Genomic DNA, 15,725 nt, shown 5'->3' on the forward strand with positions numbered 1-15,725 from the left:
AATCTGTTATTACGGACAACAGGAAACACCATTGTCAGCTGGTCATGGTTAACGGAAAAAACCGCCCGGGGATTAAGAGACAGTGGGGCAACCATCACGTTGGTACAAAGACACCTTATTAAGGCATCAGAGAAACCGGGGAAATCAATTGCTGTGAGAGTGGCAGGGGGAGCAGTATACCGTATTCCTACTGCACAGGTACACCTAGACTGGGGTGCGGGAGCTGGCAATGTTCATGTGGGCGTCATGAAGGACTTACCTTCTGAAGTCATCCTGGGCAACGACATTGGCCCCCTGACTTCGGCGTTCGCCTCTACCCCCGCTCAGGAGGCCCACGCAGTAACCACCAGAGCACAAAGTCGCGCTGCCGAGAGCCATCCGCTTCCTACTGAGACCCAGGTAAGCCAACCCAACCTACCCTTGACTGTAGAACCCCTACCCTGGGACACCCCAGAGGATTTTGGGCGGGAGGTGACCGGAGACCCTTCCCTCAGAAAGTATCGAGAGAAAGCCAGGAGGGGCCAAGGGGGGTTAGAGAAGGAGCAATTTATCTGGGAGGAAGGCCGCTTGTACAGGCTCACCGAGACCCGGGGTAATACACCAGGGCCTAAGCAAAAACGCCAGCTGGTAGTTCCCCGGAAATACCGCCAGGAGTTATTGAGGATTGGGCACGACGTACCCTTGGCAGGCCATTTGGGAATACGCAAGACAGGGTATCGGATAACCCAGAACTTCTTCTGGCCTGGGGTGTCCGACGACGTCAGGGCGTATTGTCAAACGTGCGAGGTATGCCAACGTATAGGTAAAAAGGGAGACCACCCAAAGGCTAAACTAGTTTCCATGCCCATTATTGAAGAACCGTTCACAAGGGTAGCCGTGGACATTATAGGGCCCCTGGCCCAACCTAGCCGTTCCGGCAAGCGGTATATACTCACCATAGTAGACTACGCCACCCGTTACCCCGAAGCGGTAGCTCTCTCTAACATACAGGCTGAGACCGTAGCAGAGGCCCTAGTTAAAGTATTTTCCCGAGTAGGCTTTCCCAAGGAGGTTCTGTCCGACCAAGGTACCCAATTCACGGCCGAGATAACCCAGCAGATATGGAAAACCTGTGGAGTTAAATCCCTGACTAGCTCCCCATACCATCCCCAGACTAACGGCCTGTGCGAGCGCTTCAACGGAACGCTAAAGCAAATGTTGAAGTCGTTCACGGGGGCATACAAGGATTGGGAGCGATTCCTGCCACACCTTCTCTTTGCCTACCGAGAGGTGCCGCAGGAATCGACCGGATTCTCACCCTTCGAACTTCTCTATGGGAGGCGGGTGAGGGGGCCCTTAGATCTCATCAAGGATCACTGGGAGGGGCAGACAGAGATTGAGGGGACCCCGGTTGTACCTTATGTCCTGGAGCTGAGGGACCGCATGGAGGAATTAGCCCAGACAGTGCGAGAGAACCTCCGGGCGGCCCAACAGCGCCAGAGGGTATGGTATGACCGACGGGCTAGGCACCGGAGCTTTCAGATAGGCCAAAAGGTCATGGTATTAAGGCCGGTCCGAACAGACAAGCTCCAGGCCGCCTGGCAGGGCCCCTATAAAGTTATAGGACAGATATGCGACACTACCTACACGATAGCCAGCTGCGAGGATGAAGATGTGAAACGAACCTTTCACATCAACATGCTCAAGGCCTATCAGGAACGGGCAGAGGAGGTAGCCGCTATCTGTGCACCAGCAGGAGAAGACACAGAGACCCTACCCCTTCCCGACCTATTGGGCAGTAACGAAGGGATGACCCAGATAAAGAAAGTCCAGCTAGGTGAACAGCTGGAACCGCAAGAGCCGGATCAAGCTGTCCGCTTACTAGAAACAAAACAGGCCACATTCTCTCAGGAGCCTGGATACACACTCCTAGCCATACACAAGGTAGAGACTCCAGGACAGGCACCCCTGAGACAGCCTCCCTACCGTATCCCCGAAGCAGTCCGGGAAGGGATGCGGAAGGAGATAGATGAGATGCTTCGGCTAGGCGTAATCGAACCCTCAGAAAGTTCTTGGGCCTCGCCGGTAGTCTTAGTGCCAAAGAAGGATGGGACAACCCGCTTCTGTGTAGATTACCGCCGCCTCAATGACAAGACAGTTACGGACGCCTATCCGATGCCACGGATGGACGAGCTGCTTGACCGTATCTCTGCAGGGAAGTATCTGACCACAATAGACCTATGCAAGGGATATTGGCAGATTCCCCTAGCAGAAGATGCCATACCCAAGTCGGCCTTCATCACCCCGTTCGGCCTATACCAATTCCGGGTTATGCCGTTCGGGATGAAGAACGCCCCGGCCACCTTCCAACGGATGGTGGATCAGTTACTTTGGGGTCTCCAGAGCTTTGCATGCGCTTACCTGGATGACATCACCATCCACAGCGATACCTGGGAAGCGCACCTAGAGCACGTAGGGGTAGTATTAGATAGGATCAGGGGGGCCGGGCTGACCCTGAAACCCGACAAATGTCACTTGGGTATGGCGGAGGTACAATATTTGGGCCACCGAGTAGGATGTGGTAAGCAACGGCCGGAGCCGGCTAAGATCGAGGCCGTTGCCAATTGGCCCACTCCCCACACCAAGACACAAGTCATGGCTTTCTTAGGCACAGCCGGCTATTACAGACGCTTTGTACCCGACTATAGTGCCCTGGCCAAACCCCTGACCGACTTGACCAAAAAGAAGCTACCCCGACAAGTCCTGTGGTCCCCGGAATGCGAGGTGGCTTTCCAAGCACTAAAGACTGCTCTGGTTAATGCTCCGGTGTTGGTTACCCCAGATCCTAACAAAAGATTTATTGTCCATACAGACGCTTCAATGTTTGGACTGGGGGCAGTACTAAGCCAGATCGGGGAGGATGGAGGAGAGCACCCGGTGGCATACCTGAGTCGGAAGCTGTTGCCAAGGGAGGTCAGTTATGCCACCATTGAAAAAGAGTGTTTGGCCTTGGTATGGGCACTCAAAAAGCTCACACCTTACCTTTATGGCCGGGCGTTCACTCTCATCACCGATCACAACCCCTTGGTGTGGCTTAACCGGGTTTCAGGGGACAACGCCCGTTTGCTACGCTGGAGCTTGGCCTTACAGCCCTATAACTTTACGATTCATTATCGCCCAGGCAAGCAAAACGGGAATGCCGATGGATTGTCACGCCAAACGGATTTAACCTCGGACTAAAAGCTCTGAACCCGTCAACCCTACTGGACCAGGAAAGGTCCAACCGAGTTGCCGGAGCAGGGAGAAAAAGGGGGGCCATTGTGAAGGACTTTTATGCAATTGCCTATATGCTTCAGTTTGATTCTCTCCCTGCTATTTTGAGGACTATATTGTTCGGTTCCAAATGTCAAGAATGAATGTATTCGTGTACCGGACAATGATGTTGAGATTATGTTTGTATGTGGGATAGAAAGTACTTGTCTGAAATTGTTAAGAATTGTAAATGTTCTGGCCAGCAGATAATTGAGCTGTGTGTATTGGTAAAACTCAATTGTCTAGCCTGGCCCAGAGGAGGAGTTTTAGGATAATTGAGCTGTGTGTATTCTTAAAACTCAATTATCTAGTCTGGCCCAGAGGAGGAGTTTTTGCTGCATAAATTGTGAGTTCTGTGTACCAGTAAATCAGTCTTGTTCCAGCATTAAGTTTTGACTCATGTGTGGATTATTCGGCGATTCCAGGGATATTCCTACTCGTGGAATATTGGGTGATTTTCTTTTATGGGAAGAAGGGAATGCTTGACGGGGATATTTTCTCCTACCGTCACATATGGAACAAAAGGTGGGCCAGTCCTTGAGCCTGTCGATGTCTGAAAAAGTGCAAGGCAGTGCCGACGTGTGGAGCTGTAACTACAATCAAGGACCACTGTGTAAATGTGGTTCCTGCCCAGCCACACCAGCAACTTGGCCCAGTGACGCCACTTCCACCTCCACGTTCTCACGCCGTTGGTTCTGTGATAATGTCTGCCACCTCATCCTCCAACGTGTCCTCAGCCTCCACTGCAGGGACAATTCACAGTGCCCCACCAGCATACCACATGTGCAGGGCACGGCGGTGTCACAGTTTTCTGTCGGCGCTGCGTCAAGGAGGGCTGAGCCATGTGCCCTGTAGGGCGCACGTGTTCAATTTGGTTGTAAAGTGGTTCCTAAAGTCTTCCGCTCATCTGCAAGACATCCTAAAAATGGGCAGGAAACTTTGCATGCACTTCAGCCATTCGTACAGGGCGCACGTGTTCAATCTGGTTGTAAAGTGGTTCCTAAAGTCTTCCGCCCATCTGCAAGACATCCTAAAAATGGGCAGGAAACTTTGCATGCACTTCAGCCACTCGTACACCGCAAAGCACACCCTCCTTGAGTGCAGCGGCAGAACAGCGTCCCCAACATAGGCTGATATGCAATGTTTCCACCCATTGGAATTCCACACTCCATATCTTGGACCGATTATATCAACAGAGAAAGGCTATAAACGATTTCTTGATGATACAGGCGGACAGAGGTACTCCCCTATAACACTTTAATGTTATCCAGTGGCAGCTCATGCGTGACACCTGCAGTTTGCTCGGGCACTTTGAGGAGGCCACGTTATTTGTTAGTCACCAGGACTACAGGATGAACAATGTCATTCCACTGATTCATGTCCTTGAGCACAAAAATCTAGTGCTAAATCTGGCTGGCCAGGGGACATTCGAGTACAAGCAATGCATAGAGAAATGGGTGGTTTTTCTACACAGGTGACAGGAGAGGAGGAGCAGCAGCAGCCGGAGAAGCTACAGGGCGATGAGGGAGACGAGTCAGAGGACCAGACACACGGTAGCAGTATGCAGTGGAGATGTAGGCAGGAAGTCCCTCCGAGTCACTTGCGCAAATGGCCCAATGCATGCTCAGTTACTTGCGTAGTGACAGACGAATTTTCACCATTTGGCAGAGGGGTAACTACTGGCTCTCAACCATGTTAGACCCTTGCTACCGGTCCAAAATGGGAGCCTTTTTTACACCCACTGAGAGGGAGGACAAACTGAACTACTATCAAGACATCCTATGTACCTTTGTGCGCCATTGCCCTCTGCGCTCACGTTCCACTGCCATGGCTGCTGTAAGGCTTGTATGACATGGTCCCTATTTTGAATAAGAATTGACTTATGATTTGGTAGCCAAAAGCAGGAGTGGGTACAAAACACATTAGACATGCATTTGCGTTCTGCCGCTGCACTCAAGGAGGGCGTGCTTTGCGGTGTACGAGTGGTGGCTGAAGTAACTGAGCATTCCATTCACGTGCCATCTCTGTTTTGGATCCATTCCTGTTTTCTTTTGGCTTAAGTAATACTGATGGATTACTGACCAATTGCTGACCGAATGTAGGAGGATGCTTAACAGACAGGATCCGTTTTTTGGCTCTACTTATACAAGCGTTTAATAGAACAGGTTCTAAAGACATCTATGTGGAATCAGCTGACAACAGTGTAAAAGAGTGCGCTCTTTAAAGAGGACCTTTCACCCATTATGACAATGTGAACTAAGTATACATACATGGAGAGCGGCGCCCGGGGATCTCACTGCACTTACTATTATCCCCGGGCGCCGCTCCATTCTCCCGCTATACCCTCCGGTATCTTTGTTCACAAAGTTATGGTAGGCGGAGTCTGCCCTTGTTCTGCTGTTGCGCTGGCCAATCGCATTGCAGAGCTCACAGCCTGGGAGAAAAGAACCTCCCAGGCTGTGAGCTCTGCGCTGCGATTGGCCAGCGCTACAGCAGAACAATGGCTGACTCCGCCTACCATAACTTAGTGACTGAGATCTCCGCCTACCATAACTTAGTGAGCGAAGATACCGGAGGGCATAGCGGGAGAATGGAGCGGCGCCCGGGGATAATAGTAAGTGCAGTGAGATCCCCGGGCGCCGCTCTCCATGTCTGTATAGTTAGTTCACATTGTCATAATGGGTGAAAGGTCCTCTTTAACGCTATAGTAGGATCTTGCCTTTGCACGGCTCTTTATACCTGGTGCTAACATTGACCTGTAAAGCTCAGTTCACACTTGAGTTATTTGGTCCGTTTTGGCCCCGTAACTGCCCAAATAAGTGAAGTGCGCAGTGATTCTAAGTGCGACGCATGTCATCTACATCTCATACTGACTCAAAGTATTATTTCACTACCACAGCAGACTCCCTATGCGTGTTACTGCAAGGCACAATGTTCTACACCACTATACAGGCTCTATGCAGCCAGGAAAAAGCTGCTTTTTAAAGCGATTTCCACAAATAAATTGCCACGAATAAATCCGGATCGAATCTTTTTGGAAATTTTGGCGAACAGACCAAATTCAATTTTTTTGAAATTTGCTCATCTTTATCTATAATCTTCCAGTTCACTTTTTGAATATTGGCACCACATTTGCTATGTGCCAGTGCTGTGACAGAGACCCTGTAATCGCTGAGTCATTAAAGGGGTTGCTCAAGATAATTAAACATTTCAGACAAGCTCTACAATAGCCGGAAAAAAAAAATGTTTATACTCTTTCTCCAGTACTATGCAGGTGTACAGAACATCACTGCTGCAGCCAATCACTGTCCTCAGCATTAGGCTCCATTCACACGTCCGCAAATGGGTCCGCATCCGTTCCGCAATTTTGCGGAACGGGTGCGGACCCATTCATTTTCTATGGGAACGGAATGGATGCGGACAGCACACAGTGTGCTGTCAGCATCCGTATTTGCGGAGGGCAGTCCCGATCTTCAGGTCCGCAGCTCCGCAAAAGATAGAACATGTCCTATTCTTGTCCGCAGCTTGCGGACAAGAATAGGCATTTCTATAGGGGTGCCGGGGCGGGTGTGTTGCGGATCCGCAATTTGCGGGTCCGCAACACACCATGGACGTGTGAATGGAGCCTTAGGTCTCATGCACATGGCCGTTGTTTGTGTCTGCATCCGAGCCATTTTTGCGGGTCGGATGCGGACACATTAACTTCAATGGGGCCGCAAAAGATGCGGACAGCAGTCCGTGTGCTGTCCGCATCCGTTGCTCCGTTCCGTGGCCCCGCAAAAAAAAAAAAAAAAACTGTTTTGCGGACAAGAATAGGCATTTCTACAATGGGCCGCCCGTTCCGTTCTGCAAATTGCGGAAGGCACACGGATGGCTTCCGTTTTTTGCGTATCCGTGGTTTGCGGACCGCAAAAAAGGAACGGTCATGTGCATTAGGCCTTAGACTGCTGAGGAGGACAATGAATTGTTGCAGCAGTCACATGCTGTATACCAGTTTATAAAAAAGCATCAGCAGTGACACCAAAGCAGTGCTGTAGAGAATGGTACTGTAGAAAGGGGTGAGTATAACATGCGTTTTATTTTAAGTTATTGTAGGGCTTGTCCAAGATTTTAATTAGCTGAGACAACTCCTTTAAAAATTAGAAATAAGGGTCTGTCTATTACAGGAATACAGAGGTGTATGCTATCTGGACTCGGTGATTTTTTTCTCTCTCTCTTTTTAAAAATGTAGCTGCACTTGTTCCTGGGTCACACAGATGACTTTTAATGGGGAGTTTATTTTGACATCTGATATTTTATTTTCCTCATTGAATACAGTGGAGAAAAAAGTATCTATTTTATTTTTTATTTATTTCATGGAATTGAATCACAAAATGCCATTTACATATACACTGCCTGCCCCAAAAAAAAGTCGCCACCTGTATTTAACTAAGCAAATAGTTATGAGCCTCCTATTGGATAATTACTGCATAGGTGATTATCTTTCAGCTATCAATAGGTTATTTAACCCCAACTGGTGCAATAAGTTGCTTCACATTTCTTAAACAACCATGTCGAAAGACACATCTCGTGATCGTGGAAAAGATGTTAGTCTGTTTGAGAAGGGTCAAATCATTGGCATGCGTTAAGCAGAGAAAACATCTAAGGAGATCGAAGAAACTACTAAAATTGGGTTAAGAACTGTCCAACGCATTATTAAATACTGGAAGGATAGTTGGGACCCATCGTAATCGTGAAAGAAATGTGGCAGGAAAAAAATCCTGAATGATTGTGATCAGCGATCACTTAAATGTTTGGTGAAATCAAATAGAAGAAAAACAACAGTAGAACTCAGGGCTATGTTTAATAGTGAAAGTAAGAGCATTTCCACACGCACAATGCGAAGGGAACTCAAGGGATTGGGACTGAACAGCTGTGTAGCTATAAGAAAACCACTAATCTGTGAGGCAAACCAGAAAAAAAGGCTTAAATTTGCTAGAGAGTATAAAGATTGGACTCTGGAGCAATGGAAGAAGGTCATGTGGTCTGATGAGTCCAGATTTATCCTGTTCCAGAGTGATGGGCGCATCAGGGTAAGAAGAGAAGCAGATAAAGTGATGCACCCATCATGCCTAGTGCCTACTGTACAAGCCTGTGGGGGCAGTGCTATGATCTGGGGTTGCTGCAGTTGGTCAGGTCTAGGTTAGGCAACAGTATGTGCTCCAAGAATGAGCTCAGCTAGCTACCTGAGCATACTAAATGACCAGGTTATTCCATCAATGGATTTTTTCTTCCCTGATGGCACGGCCATATTCCAAGATGACAATGCCAGGATTCGACGGGCTCAAATTGTGAAAGAATGGTTCAGGGAGCATGAGACATCATTTTCACACATGGATTGGCCACCCCAGAGTCCAGACCTTAACCCCATTGAGAATATTTAGGATGTGCTGGAGAAGGCTTTGGACAGCAGTCAGACTCTACCATCATCAATGCAAGATCTTGGTGAAAAATTAATGCAACACCAGATGGAAATAAATCTTGTGACATTGCAGAAGCTTATCGAAACAATGCCACAGCGAATGCGTGCTGTAATCAAAGCTAAAGGCTTTTTAGTTGCGGCAACTTTTTTTTGGGACAGGCAGTGTATATTTACATATAATAACATTCACCTAGAACCCTACACCCTTTCCACCCCCAATTTCCTTATGGGATTCGCGTCCCTACCTATCCCTTGTGTGAGAAATGAACAACATTTCTCATAACTTTCATTGTCTGTGTATGTTTTTATACCTGTCGTGTGATCTTATATATTTTCCATTCTGTGATTGTATCTGCCGTTCCGTCTGGGCCTGCAGTTGGAATATGCATTACCCTTGGAGGAAATCAGTTTATCACCTGAATGTTAAAAAACTGGTCCTTTGCAAGTGGTAATTAAGATGGTTCCTGGAAATGCAGACACTCAGACAGCATGGGACCTCCACAGCGGGGGTCCAGCAGCTTTTCAAATCCAGTACCAGAAGATGAAAAAATATATCATAAGCAATAACTCATCTCTGGTACAACTCACGTATTAATAATTATAATCAATGCATTCCGTGTGACGTGGGTATCGTAGGGAGCCAAAACGTTGCTCCCCTGACAGCCAGCATTTCCATATAACCAGTATCTCACCTTCTGGGACAACCACACCAGTCATGTGTGGTATCAAAATGATCAGCCGGATATAATATGCATTATTAAAACATGTTGGGTCCCGAATATCCATTAGTGTGGACGAGAAGCCATGTTTTATTAATATTTCATGTCTCCCAGCTGAGTAAGAAAGGTGGAGCAGGCACAGGTAATGAGGACCATCCCAGAAGGCTGGGACAGAATAGGAGGGAGACTCCTCTCAGCTCCACCCTCTGCCCAATAGGAATAAAGATGAATGATTGAGAACATTTCTTTGACACAATTTGGGAATCCGATCAACATTGGGTTGTGTTCCACTTTGCTCCTGTCCCCCGAAACCAGAAGGAACTCTGAACTCTGAGTACGAACCTTTCTGCTTTTTATCCTTTTATTTTTATACTGTTTTGTGCACGCGTAGGTCTGTCTTATTTTCTTGTAACCTTTTGTAACTAATGTAGGGATTTGCTCTGGTAGGCAGGGTAAGCCGACGCAATACAGAGACAAGACCACGGTTGAAAAACAAAAGTCAGTGTTTATTCACACAAAAAAGCAGAAAAGAAACACAATACTTGGCAGGGCCCTGGTGTTAATTCACACTGCAGGAATCCTCGTGTTAATTCACACAGCAAAAGTCCACAGAACTCAAAGAAACATGTCACCTGGCAGTCCACAGCAGGCTTTAGGTCGCCTGGCTTCCAGCTGGCAGCTCTCATGCAGCTCTCAGCCTTGTAGTATGTTAGAACTCCTCAGCTCCCAAAACACAGAGCTCCACTATCACCTGGAGGTTCATTCCACACCCACTGAGCTGCTGGCTGGATTTTTAAACCCCAGCCCAAAACCCGGCCTGGATGTGGGGAACAGCCACACACCCTGCTCTTTGGCAGCTCCCAATAAGAACCGGCCTGGATCGGCTTTTCAGCCACATTAAGAAAAAACTGTGTCAGCGAGAACTAGCTGCCGCTGACACACAAAATAACCGCTTTCTATCTCACCGAGGCTAGGTAACCTCAGTGACACATACCTTCCGTTAATGACGGACCCTTGCGCCTTCCTACACTAAGTACTGTACCTTTTTAGTACATTAAAGCACATCTTTAATGGTTTTACCTTGTGCCCTGAACGAGCCCAGTAACCTCAATTTTTTAAGTGTATGAGTGCGGATTGAGTTACTGTGTATTTGCCATAAGTGTGGCCTGTGCTACTGTGAGTTTGCTTGCGAGTGGGGCACTCTGGGGTTTTCTATGAGCCCTTAATTAATCGGTGTATTGATTTAAATGTCATAGATGGTGGCAGCCTGTTGGGGTGCATGAGAGGCTGTGTATGGGTTTGATCTAGGCTCAATCTGAGGCCTATGTGTAGGGGCGCGAGAGATTGAGTGAGTGAAATAGGTCGACCCTTGGCAGTCGCACCCAGGTCATGTGACAGGGCAGTTCCCTTACGTGACACCTTGGTTGAACTTGATGGACTTATGTCTTTTTTCAACCGTATTATAGAGGACCTCCCTGGCTGTGACGCTCTGTGCTGCGATTGGACAGCGCTACAGCCAGGGAGAAGGAGACGCCCACAGAGAAACTCTGGCGTCACCTCCTCATTGAACCAATACTAGTAATTAGCATGCCAATAATAGTAAGCTTTATTAGATCCCTGTTTGATGCCCTGCCTAAAGTGCCACTTATTTTATAATGTCTGGACCCATGAAAGGTACTTTTTAACTATGTAATATTTAACTATGTAAAACCCATTACCTCCAGTGGAGAGAGGAGTAAAATAAAACATATCACAATAATATGCCCATCAAAGGGAAAATAAATCTTAGCCAATACTCATTTGTTAAATGATGCAACCCTACAGGATGCAGCTTTCTCCAACTTTATGGAGGACATTATCAAACTATTGTAAAGTAGAACTGGCTTAGTTGTCCATGGCAACCAATCAGATTCCACCTTTAATTTTTCACAGCTCCTTTGGAAAATATAAGGTGGAATATGATTGGTTGCTATGGGCTTTTAAAGTCAGCAGTTAAATAAAAGGGTAATACTAAAGACGGTTCATACAACTCCAAATGTTTACAGATGCAAACTCTATATAGCCTGATCCCAGTAAGAGGAATTTATTTTCTCTAGATCCTCTCTAATGAGTATTACATCCTAGAGCTTTATGTATTAAGAGATCATGTGGATATGCTGGCACTTTCAACAACCACCCCTGCATCCACCTAACTTGTGATGCCAGAAACAATACATAGACTTCCGAAATGACTAAACCTCCTTTACTTTTTGATCTTTAAAATAGTTTTATTTATTTTTGAATTTCTAAACCACCCATAAACTCTTGCTAAATAGAATCTACGTGTTATCTTAAACTATTTCTCACATCCAAACTGGACTATTAGATATACAGTCCTGATCAAAAGTTTAAGACCACTTGAAAAATGTCAAAAAAATCTGATTTAGCATGACTGGATCTTACCAAGGTTCCAAGTAGAGCTTCAACATGCAAAAAGAAGAAATGGGAGTGAGACAAAACATTTTTTGAGCATTCAATTTTATGAAAACAAGGAATAAACTGAAACAGGCTGTTTTTCAGCTGATCAAGAGTTTAGGACCACACCTCCAAAAAAAAAAAAAAACAGAAATCCAACTTCCAAACATGAACTTAGTAATGAGTAGCTCTGCCGTTATTGCTTATCACTTCAAAAATTCGTTTCGGCATGCTTGATGCAAGCGTTTCAATGAGGTGAGTGGGAACATTTCTCCAAGTGGTGAAGACGGCCGCACGAAGGCCATCTACTGTCTGGAACTGTTGTCCATTTTTGTAAACTTCCCTTGCCATCCATCCCCAAAAGTTCTCAATTGGATTTAGATCAGGGGAACACGCAGGATGGGCCAAAAGAGTGATGTTATTCTCCTGGAAGAAGTCCCTTGTCCTGCTGGCATTGTGTACTGTAGCGTTGTCCTGTTGAAAAACCCAGTCGTTACCACACAGACGAGGGCCCTCAGTCATGAGGAATGCTCTCTGCAACATCTGGACATAGCCATCGGCTGTTTGACGCCCCTGCACTTCCTGAAGCTCCATTGTTCCACTGAAGGAAAAAGCACCCCAGACCATTATGGCGCCCCCTCCACTGTGGCACGTAGAAAACATCTTAGGTGGGATCTGCTTGTCATGCCAGTAACGTTGGAAACCATCAGGACCATCAAGGTTACATTTTTTCTCATCAGAGAATAAAACTTTCTTCCACCTTTGAATGTCCCATGTTTGGTGCTCTCTTGGAAAGTCCAAACGAGCAGTTCTGTGGCGTTCAAGGAGACAAGGTCTTTGAAGACGTTTTTTGTTTTTGAAGCCCTTCAGTCTCAGATGCCGTCTGATGGTTATGGGGCTGCAGTCAGTACCAGTAAGGGCCTTAATTTGGGTCGAGGATCGTCCAGTGTCTTGACTGGCAGCCAATTGGATCCTCCGGCTCAGTGCTGATGAATTTTTTTTGGGTCTTCCACTTGACTTTTTTGTTCCATAACCCTCAGGATCATTTAAGAAATTCCAAATGACTGTCTTACTGCGTCCCACCTCAGCAGCGATGGCGTGCTGTGAGAGACGCTGCTTATGCAGTTCAACAACCCGACCACGTTCAAAAAGGGAGAGTTTTTTTGCCCTTGCCATCACAACGTGTGACTACCTGACAGAAAATGACAATGAATCCACATCTTTGCACAGATTTGGCCTTTTAAAGGCATGTGGTTCTAAAATTTGGATCAGCTGAAAAACAGCCTGTTTCAGTTTAATCGTTATTTTTAATTAATTGAATGCTCAAAAAATGTTTTGTCTCACTCTCATTTGTTCTTGTTGCATGTTGAAGCTCTACTTGGAACCTTGTTAAGATCCAACTATGTAAAATATGATTTTTTGCCATTTTTCAAGTGGTCTTAAACTTTTGATCAGGACTGTAATATAAACCACCATAGGGTTAAGTACAGATTTAATTAAAGCTGTCATAACCAGTAGGGATAAGAAAGCTTTCTCCATATCCTTGTTTTCCATCTTAATTTAATCAAAAGGGGGATAACATTTAGCCAAATAAAATCCTTTGTGTCCCGAGGTCCCATTCACAGTTATGTTTGAATTACGGTGGCCTGATCAAGCTTAGGATCAGGCTACCGCAGCTCATCGTATCTGGTATTGCTGGATATGACCATGTATCGCAGGATCCCCTTTGACTATAATGGCATCTGGCTGTGATCTGTCTCGTTTTCCATTGTAAGGCTCTGCCCTGTAGACACATCATCAGCGACCTTGCCTCTCGGAGACACCTAGGACTCGCCCTGCTGGTAACCTACGACCCCTACCCATTCCCAGTAGACCCTGGTCCCATATCTCGATGGACTTTATAACTGACCTACCGCTGGCGGAGGGTAAGACTGTGGTTTGGGTAGTGGTCGATAGGTTTAGCAAGATGGTTCATTTCATTCCCCTGTCTAAACTTCCGAATGCTAAAACCCTGACGTCTATTTTTGTGAGAGATTGTTCGTTTACATGGCATCCCGGAAAATATTGTTTCTGACAGGGGTGTGCAGTTTGTGTCCAAATTCTGGAGGGCCTTCTGTCAAAGATGTAAAATTTCATTGTCTTTTTCTTCCGCCTACCATCCTGAGAGTAATGGGCAGACTGAACGCCTTAATCAGTCTGTGGAACAATTCTTGAGGTTGTATGTTGCTGATGACCAGCAATTATGGGTCAAATTCCTTCCGTTGGCTGAATTTGCTTTGAATAACCGTGTCAATTCTTCTGCTGGGGTCTCCCCTTTCTTTTGTAACCATGGTTTTCATCCCCGTTTTCATTCTTTGTCGTCCGTCTCCTCCTCTAACCCTGAAGCGGATAAACTTTCCTCCGAACTGTGCACAGTTTGGGCCCGGGTTCAATCGAACCTAGAAAAGGCTCAAAGTTCTCAAAAACTCAAGGCCGATAAGAGATGTTCAAGGGGGGTGAACTTTCAGGTTGGGGATAAAGTATGGTTGTCCTCCAAGAATCTCTCTCTCAAGGTAACTTCTAAAAAATTTGCTCCTCGTTTTATTGGACCATATTAGATCACGGAAGTGATTAACCCGGTATCTTTTAGGTTGGAGCTGCCTGAGTCCTTCCAAATTCATAATGTGTTCCATAAATCTCTGCTTAAAAAATATTTTGAACCGGTAGTACCATCAAAAGCCTCGCCTCCGCCGGTTCTTGTTAATGATGCTGTCGAGTATGTGATGTCTAAAATAGTGGATGTCAGGAAGGTGCGTAATTCCTTGCAGTACCTGATTTACTGGAAGGGGCTTAGCTTTGGGAATGAGGATTTGTGCTTGACCTCATTCCCAGGGCGGCTTTACTAGCCAGGTGGCTCCCTACTCTTAATCTGCCTTGAGCGCCGAGCTGATCACTCGGTGCTCGACTGGTTGGTCTGTCGGTCATGTGACGCTGGCCACGTCACATGACCCTCACTCCCCACTATAAATACAGGCAGCCTGCTGGCCACAGGTTGCCTGTTAATTTCTAGGTTCCTGGCTATTTGTTGGACTACTGAATACTTACCTGATCCTGTTCCCTGACGATCCTTTGCCTGCTCCTCCTGTACTGCGCATCCATCCTGGTATTGTGACCTCGGCTCCCACCTGACTACTCTCTTAGGACTCCTCTTGTACTTCGCTACTCTCCTGGTATTTGACCCCGGCTTCTCCTGACCATTCTTTGCTTTATCCGTTGTACTGCGTAGCTCTCTTGGTTCTGACCCGGTCCGTTCATGTTCCGTATTTTGTCTTGTCTGTCTTCCCTGCACATATCATAAGCTAGGGACTGCCGTCCACATGTCCCCTGTGATCAGGACTCGTGAGGCAAGTAGGCAGGGCCAGGGGTGAGGGTGGAGCGCAGTGGTCACTACCCTTTCCCCTGTGTGTGTGTGTGGACTTGACCGTTACAGTTCCATTATAACCCTGTTATAACGGAAAGCCATAACGGACTCCATAACGCTAGTTGCAGACATCACCTCTTAGGATCGGCTCTGATTGGTTGGCTGGGGTGGACGGGCCATTCAAATTACTGCAGCGCTCCTCTCTTCCTCCTTTTGTGTCCGGGAGCCGAGGAGAGAGGAGCGCTGCACGATCTCCAGAGCCAGCTGCAGGGATCATCAGAGCCAGCACCCCCATCTGTGCCCCAGCACCCCCATCTGTGCCCAGCACCACCTTCAACAAGGTATTTAGGGAAAGGATAGAGACAGGTTAGGTTAGGCAGGGATATTCAGGGAAAGTTAG

Source organism: Bufo bufo, chromosome 11 (genome assembly GCF_905171765.1).
Source record: "Bufo bufo chromosome 11, aBufBuf1.1, whole genome shotgun sequence".
NCBI classification, from domain to species: Eukaryota; Metazoa; Chordata; class Amphibia; order Anura; family Bufonidae; genus Bufo; species Bufo bufo.